Genomic DNA, 9,248 nt, shown 5'->3' with positions numbered 1-9,248 from the left:
ACACAAACCCCCACAAAACAAACAAAGAAAAAAAAAACACACAAAGAGAAACCCACCAACTTGATTCAACCAAATGATGAATTTAATAAAGAGCTTCTAAGACTTCTCTTTTTGGAAAACACAAAATTTCTTTCCAAGCAATACTTAGTCCTCCTTACATTATGTTAAGAGTCAACCTGCAAATACATAACTATCAGAGCAAACAAAAACTTCTCACTTAAGTGACCATACTTTTACTACTCACACTTCACCTGAATTTTCTTCATTCACTTCAGATACTGTATTACAGAGAAGTTCAAATTGTTAGCTGACAAAAATCATTGTTTACTGTGACAGAGTCTCAGAAAAAAAAAAAACACATTGATTTTTAAAGAAAACTACCAGAACTTTTACATTCTGCAGATATGAAGAGTAACCATTGTGTCAGTTCAAGGATACAAACATTCATCTCTACTTAGCATTGACTACAATGCAAACTGAATTACTAGATTTCTTCATGAAGCAACATGTTCAAAACTACATTAAGTATTAAATAAATTATTTTAGCTGTGACAGAACCATGGAAATGAACACAAGTCGTTCCATGCTGCTATTTAAAACATAAACCAAAAGCATTGAAGCAAACTCTAACATCCAATGCTCTCATTAGCAAGTCAAGAGGTGAAACTATTTTCCCTAAAATCTTTCACGGAAGAGGACCTATCTTCCAACCGTATGAGTTGTTCAATGAAAAAAAAATCTGTCTGATCAAGAAATATTTATGTTGCTATAAAAGTTCTTTACAACCACCATTTGTGCATTGCTCATAATGACGGCTCTTTTTAACGTCAATAATATTTTGATAGAACTTAAGAAATTAAGCTGGGAAAAAAATACGTATTTTTAAAAATGAAACATTCAAATAGCAGACTTAACATAGAAAATTTTCAAGGAAAAGCTTTGTTACCTTAAATAACTTTAACTTTTACGATGGTTTTTTTCAACAGAACTCTGCTCTTCAAGCACCTATGCTTAATGGTACAAGTAAATTTAAAAAGGAGAAGTGGCAATACATGTTTCCTGTTGGGTTTTCTTTTTTTTTTTAAAGCAACTTGCAATCTAAAGTGTGTAATCGTGACTTCAATTGTTCTTAAGTTTCAGTATTCCCTTTTGCATCACTTCATCCACTTGCAACATCAATCCTCTTGTCTCTATCCCATCCTCGTAGAATTTCCAATGCAATCGAACTCCATGGTATCTTCACTGCTCAGTGCTCTGCTCTTTTCACCTGATCGTTCATCCCTAGCACTGAAAAGGGATTTGTGCCTCAGTGCTGTTAAGCAGCTCCCCTCTGCAGTTCTGCAACCTGACCGTACAGCTCTGCTGCCTGCCCCCCACAGTACCTAACCACCCGCAGACCACCTTTCGATATGGCTAGCAGGCTCAGATCAAAGAAAGTGACCTTGAGAACGCTTGCTTGTATTGAGAAGAAAGGAGACACAGAACCAGAAAAGTTTCTTCCAGCCTTCCATCTCACTCCTCTTCCCCCTAATTTTCCTCTCTCCAGCCCCTAAAATCACTTGTCTGGCTGCCCCATCACCACATGACACTCACCCTGAACCCACCTGGACAAAAGAGGGGAGGAATCAAAAGTGCAGTGAGATAGGATGCTACCACAGATTGCTGGGAATCTGCCTTTCCTACTTGGCAGAAAGGGACAGCAGTAAGAGGAAGGCGGCAGCTAGGATAACAGTGACTTTCAGGAATACAGCCTTATAGGCTCCAACGGGGAAGTGGTGCTCAAAACCAGACAGGGTAGATAAGGCAGCTCTTTATGAAAGCTCGGAATTCTTTTCCTCTCAGTGAGCGGAAAGAAGACAGGACCAACAGCGTAGAGCATAGACAAGGGAGCTGAAGCCTAAGGTCTAGCTGCTTTAAGAGTGGCCCAAGTGCCAGAGTCAGCATGCAGAGGATAGGATGGATGAAGGACCAGTTATGCAGAAGGGCTCATCTGACATTTGAGAACTGCGTTGGGAAAAATTCTGTGTACCCACAACCTCTTCTGCCACAGATTTGTTCTCATTTCTTCAGTTCTGTCATAGAATATTGCTAAGAATCAGTATTTTGCAGAACATTTTTTTTTACCTTCTCAGAAGAAAAAATAAAGGGAAACTTAATTCCACAACCTGAAGCAGCACATTTTCTAATGGTAATATATACACATTACAAATAAAAGGAAGTTACTACCCGAAAATCCACAAAAAAACACAATACAAGGAGAGGCACTCGCTGCTACATACGCTTTAGGCCTCGAGAGGATTAGATAAATGAAACAAGGAACACTCTACTCTGATGTTGTGGTTCACTGTGCTTTTTTGCTGCCTACTCCATTTCTCTCTTCCTGTTGACTTATTAGATGACTGCCCTAACCCTGGCAAGAGCATCTTGTTCTAAATAAACATTATCACCCACATTTTCAGAAGTGCATAGGTTCAGCAACCTTGGATTTTCTAAAAGGTATTTTCACCAGACAATGCAGAACAAGTTGACAAGATTTTGTTTCATGCTATTAGCTTTAGTTATTTTGCCAAGGGAACTAGAAAGCACAGAGGAATACAGAAATCAATGTTGAAAAAAAGTACCTTTTGAGTTGGAACAAAGTCCTGTAAAAGAGCAGAATTGGAAACTAATGAGCGTGATTCCTCTCTGAATTGCAGCACCAAGTTTTGCAGAAAGTAACAGACTCCTTATTCTACCACAGTTTTCATAATGCAATTTCTCATTAGCATTGTGGGAAGATGCAAGACATACAAGCTTCCTGCTATGGGACATTTTTAACAGTTTGACCCAAGCGTAATATCAACATGTCTGAAAAAAAAACTGTTAAGACTTCGTTTTATGAAGAACAGTCGCCCATGTCTACTTCCCAGAACTTGAAGCTGTAGCACTTGAGAAAAACAAACAACTCAAGTATTTAAATCAGAGTGTTTTCAAAACTGGTAAGTTTGGCTTAACACACTATTAGCATGTTAAACAAATATGTTAATTATTATAATTCAGACATTTAAATGATAATACCCTTACTGTGCCTCAAGTGCAGACAGGTATCTCAGTGCTTTACACTTTAAACAAGCTGCACTTTAACTGAGTTTACCACTTCTGATTATATAAAATAAATATACAAGACATTCCTCCCATCATAATTCTTCTTCATGCAGGGTCATAAAGTTCTTTCTAAAGGCTTGTTTATCAAAGCAGATAAACTTTCGCCTCCCTCTTGTAAGATGCCAGGAAACAAAGCTCATACTTCAAAGGCTACATTAAAAAAGTAAGCTCTAGTACAGCTAATACTCTTCCAATTGCTCAAAAATACAATGCATCAGGAAAATAAGGAGCTGATCTCCACAAACCTAAGTCCACATAGCATATGCATAAACTAAAAAAAACCTTGCTAAGTAGTTAAAAAGGCCCTCAGACCTACTCATGGACACAGCTAAAGGAACCTGCACTCCTGGCCAGCTGTATGAGTAAATGCAGTGCATTTAACACCCATCTGGTTTTGTGGAAATTTACTACTGGTTTTCTTTTCTTCCACTGAAATGGGACATTTCATCCAGAATTATAAAAAGCAGAAACAACGAGAAGTTCTACTGCAATCAGAAGTTTTGTTAATAACTGTTCTAGTATTTGAATGAGTGCAATGAAGTTAAAAAAGACCATGAAAGGAACAATGATGGGGGGAAAAAACCCTGGAAGATCAGTAGCAGGTTGGTCCCCTCCATCCAGTAGTAGCAGCAGTAATATCTCTAGCTTTTTGGAAAGGAAACCCCCTTAAGGGTCAAAAATCATAAGAGCGAAGACTGAATTGGCCCATTTTTCATATTTGACCCAGTACACTCCCTAAAATCCTTTTTAACATCCTAGCAATTACACAGCCACTGGTAATATTAAAATTGCAAAAAGCTGACCCCTTCCTATGTTCCGAAATATTTGTTTTGCTTGTGTGTTCTTTTCACCATGTTATTTGTTAGTTCATACTTCAACCAGAACTTTCCAAAAGTTGCAACTTCTCTTCAGATTGAAGAGATTATTCCTAGAAAGTGGGTTTGCCTCTTTTTTTTTTTCCTCTTACTCCCATTTCCATTCTCTCTTCCATTAAATATAACCAGTTTTAAAATAAAAATGCAAGTCGGCTGTGCCTGTAAATGCAATAATTACGTTTTAAGATAAAAAACATTTTCTGTCTGTATATAATCAGATTCTCATTCTAAAACAGACCCTGCCGTAAAAGCTCCTTACTCTAATACAATTCCCCACTAAAACAGCATTTACTGTTTTGTTAGTAAATGCTAATAGTACAGTCCCCAAACAGGTTGTGCTGTCATATTACTGATTCTAATCAACAGCCTGGGACTCAGATACATAATACCTACCTGTCTATGCACCCTTCGCTTTCAGCTACAGACTAAACCAAAAGTACTTAGTGTTTGCCATGGACGTGAGCATTCACACACAGGCAGCTGCTGTTGCACCGAGTCACTTGTTAAGCCACTGAACCTTTATCAGCTCTAAGAATGCTTAGTTCCTGTACCGCCCAGGAACAGAAATTTCAAATGAAAAAATTCAACAGGTTTTTTGGGTCCAAAAAAAAAAAAAAAATCAGGTGCAAATGCCTCAATTCTGGAAGGTCAGTTGTTCCATTTCCTTTTCTTCTTTTTTTTTTAATATGCCATCAAGCAGATGTTCATGATACAATTTCTCAGGTTTTATTCCAGCTTAAGAAAAGGCAAAAGAGATTCAGTTCAGCAGCTATTTATTCTACAATTGCAAAGTAAGATGTAGTTTTAGCACCAATGGAGAAATCACAGTTGTATCGTGTCTCAGCAAACAGCTTTAACCCTGATGGTATCAAAAAAGTATGCTTATTACTAACTACAACCTCATTAAACATCACCAGGCCAGAGCTCCCTTTTGGATGCAGATAATGGACCTCAATTTTAGATCACCAAAATATTATACAAATTACCAGCTTTGAGGACTGCCAACAATTAAACAGCACTTTCACGTAGCACAACTAGGACTTGACCCACAACTACAACTGTTCCAGGAAAAAGAGTACTTGGGACACCTCAGCGTGAGTGCAGCAGTCGAATGAAATTATTACCTTTTCCAAACGTTCACAAGTATAAGCAAACACTTACTATTTCTTAAATCCTTCTACTGTCTGAAAACTTTTGCTCTGGATAGGAGACAATAGTTTCCACTCAGCTTTGCTCACCTGTATAAAAACTGTCTAAAGCAGTATTTAAAGCAAAACTATATAACGTATTTTCTAGACTTAATTTGAGGTATGACACCAGCAAGCAGATCCAGTCATTGAAACAGTGTTACAAGATTACAGGTACCCTAACGTTAGACTGAAAACTACATCTTCATAAAAGGTTTTTAAGGATACTACAAAGCAATTGTTTCTGTAAATCTTTTGGAAACGCAAAACTGCAATCATAAAGGAAGATGTGTACAGCAAGTTTAAACTATAAAATACATCAAAGAGTACAAGTTACAGTCTCAAAAGAAAGACTAGTCGTCAAGATCCTTTAATATTAGTTTATAAAACTTATGTCAACATCTAAAATTCATCCAGTAACACCTATCCTGGGAAGGCTCAACATAAAGCTATGTGGGAAAGCGAAGAAGAAAATTCAGCACATCTTCATTTGATCAACCAGGGGAAACAAAAAAACCCACCTATCCGCACATCTGCATACGGAATTGTTCAGCTGCAGGCACATCTACACCAGGCTGTGAAGCAGGCAAAATCCCAGAACAGGATGACCTAGAGAGCCCACAGGAATGCAATCTGGATGTCCCAGAGTGGCTCAAGGAAAGCAGGACAGCTGCGCCGGTGCAGTGTTTTGCCAAACTAACCCTTCCCAAGCCCACTTCTGGAACATGGGGTCACAGCAAGTCAACTTGCAGCTAAAACGGAGTTCTGCATTAAGTTTATCAGGAGGCAATATTCTGCAATAGGATGTACGTATAACCTGTACTGATTTCAGTAGGTGAGGGAGCACGTGTACACAGATTCCAAAACAAAAAACAAGTTTTGAGAGAAAGCTGTCCATGTGTGTCGATGCAATGCATTTGTTCAAGTATAACAATCACCAAAAACATTTTCCCTTCTGTTTGCATGAAAGTTAAATGTTATCCAAACACAGCACACATACTTTTAACTTTCTAATTAACAGCCAGATTCATAAATTTAACTAAAAATCAGGATGACACCATGGATAAAGAGCATTCAAATAGAATATCCACATGCCTTTCTATTTTATAGGTAACACATTATTAATATAAGAGCAGTCTATCAGTTCTTCCTTTAATTACACAGGAAGGCCTCTGTTCATAGACCAAATCATTGGCTTATAGTCACAGACAATATTTATATACCTACCAAAAGCCCTGCTTAAACAGCACAGCCAGTAGCTTTACCTAATGTCAACTGCTTACAGACTGCAAAAACAAACATCCCCTTTTCTATTCCTGGCTTTCTCTTACAACTGCTGGAATATGTCATCTAGGAAAAGTTCTCAAAGAGGAAGATTGGAAAAAAAAAGTTAATTTCCCCTTTGAGCTTTTAAAAAGGAAGTAGTGGTTGAGAGCTGTAAGTGAAAGTGTTGTATTATTTCCACCCGTATGGAATTAGGGGTGGAACTAGGAACATTCTTATGTCTTTCATTTAGTGCTTCTTTTCCTCCAGGTAAATTTTAAGAGAATTATCACCTGACACATTTTAGTGGGAATTTTAAGTTACACTATAAAAGGAGTACTCCAGGTATTTCATAATACTAAATTATATATATATGCACACACTGAAAGTTCCAAACATAGCTTAAGACAATAGTAACACAAGCTAGCCTACCTAGCAAATATGCCTGACCCTGTCCTCAGAAGCTTACTTGTTGGTAGGGATTAATTTTGTACCCCAAACTCTATCCCAAGTCCACAGACAACCCAAACTAATTAGATCTGCTGTCTAATCATCTGGTCTGGGTGACCTCCAGAGGTCCATACAAACCTAACTTAACCTCTGACAGTACATCCATGTCATAGACTCTGGTTGTCCTTGTTCATCGTATTTTAAGTTCCCTTAAAGTAAAAACCACCCTAACTGTACATAATGACTTACACTTCTGGAATCCATAGAAACAAGAGAAACTTCATCAAACTTATACTTTATCCCTTGATAATATGTGATTATATTGACTCCACATAAAAATCCTCTGGCATTCAGCAAGAGGAATCCCTGTAATGACAGCAAGAAAACAACAAGGAGTTGCAATTACCTACCGAGATCAAAGACCTGAAAAAATAGTTTGGCTGCAGAATGGATTCTTTCACGACCAGACACAAAAAAAAGCAAAGCTTTTTTTTTTTTTAAATAACAAAATTAAATATGTTACAAATAGTTCATTATGACTCCCAAAAGCTTTCAGATTCTTCAAGCACCTGGAAACAGCAAGTGTAAGTGCAGAAAACAGCAATGCCAGAATTAAATCGCAAGTAATAATATCACCAAAACTGATTTGCAATGCTATTGCCCAGAAGTCCATTCAACTATTATAGCTAACAACCAAAAAAAGAGAAGAATGACACTTAATTGTGCCAGGAGTTACTGGGAAAGGTCACCAGAAATTTAAAAGGCAAACCAGTAGGCAGGCTAAAAGCCCAGAATCGCATAACCAAGAGATCTGTCTTCTACCCTATGCAGTTAAGTATCACACTTCAAGAAAAGCAATTAAAAAATAGAAAGCAAAGCAGAGTCAACAAAATCTGCTGGGGGGGCGTGGTGTTAAACAAGCAAAAAACCTCTTACAGAACATTAATACTATTGCATTAAAGACATCAAAGTTTTAGAAAAATCTATGTTTAAACTTAATCTTGCTCAATATCCAGAAAAGGAACAACTCTGAAAAAGTACCAGTTAAGAGCAAAAACTGCCATATCAGATAAGACTAATGGCATATGCAAATAGCAGCAGCCAGTACCAAATGTCTTCAAAAGAACCTGCTGTACAAATATCTATTTGGCCCATAACAGAGCTTTTCTTCTTTGATTTGAAACATAAGCATTTCCATTCCTTCCTTGTAAAAGGTTATTACTCAATACACAGTTACAAGCATCCACAGCTCTTGTACCTTAAGCTCTTGCATTCATTTTATTTTTATGGAAGAACTATTACAACTGTAGTTAGGAGAATACACAGCATTAATAACTTGTCCTTAGTTTTATTTTCAATAGTCTCTTAATACAAGAACAAAAGGTCACTTCTCTGTTTTTATATAGCTTCTATATCTATCTGCGATGTTGCATGTTTCCGCTATTGAAGGCTTTCTGTCAATAAATATTTTCAACATTGATCAAATTATCACGTGAAAACTAAAACTGAACAAGATGTTCCAACTGGGGACAATTTTACTTTAACAGTAGCACAATACTGTCAATATTTTTGTATTTAGTTACAAGTTCCCACTATTTCACACTACTAGAACATTTGTGATTGAGCCTCGCTCATCACCCGTTCTTCAGTCTTCTCAATTGTTAGTTACTGTTGTTTTATAACCTAAAAAGGTCTAAGAATAGCACATATTCTCCTCCAGTATGCACCATATTTCAACTATCAATACTAAAATGTTCCTTAGCTTTGCAAAGATATTATAAATTCCTCATGCCCTTAACTACCCTTGACTAATCCCAGTACTTTTTATATTTACTTTTCACATGTTTACAAAAGTAAAGAAAGTAGAACTTCTGCTAGCATTTTCTGTGTTTTTCCACTCAACTACAGTGTTACTACAGGATTTTGGACTTTCTATTATAAGCCTGCTGGAAGTTCATTATTTATTTATACTTTCTCAAGACAGAAATAAACTCTAAGGCATTGCTCAATCCCATGCATGTGTGTCTGGTACAACATAACACACACACAAAAAAAAAAATGTATCCCATTAAGTGTCTGGCTCCAGCACAATTATTTTCCTTTTCAAAAAGGAAACTCTTCTGGGTCTCTGGCAGACAGATACGTCTTCTTGCAGGGGCTTGAGACGGTACAGTCCAGTCCATCTCTCTGCCTGAGGTTCCCACTCCTAAAGCCAACTGAAAACACACTTATCTGTACTCAACAAAAATATGACAGTACTGCAAGCCTTCTCCCACCAATCCTGCTACAAGCAGAAGCGCTTCTGGAAAGTCAGACAAGTTGGGAAATG

The 9,248-nt window shown here is 37.3% G+C and overlaps 1 protein-coding gene across 45 annotated transcripts in view; it reads right to left on the bottom strand.

The window, feature by feature from the left end:
• Nucleotides 1–9,248, bottom strand: part of SLMAP (sarcolemma associated protein) — an 87,429-nt gene that overhangs the window by 69,878 nt on the left and 8,303 nt on the right. The window lies entirely within an intron of this gene.

Source organism: Nipponia nippon, unplaced genomic scaffold (genome assembly GCF_047370975.1).
Source record: "Nipponia nippon isolate SJK-2023a ecotype South Korea unplaced genomic scaffold, ASM4737097v1 scaffold_9, whole genome shotgun sequence".
Lineage (NCBI taxonomy): Eukaryota > Metazoa > Chordata > Aves > Pelecaniformes > Threskiornithidae > Nipponia > Nipponia nippon.
This window is presented reverse-complemented; position numbering and strand designations above follow the sequence as displayed.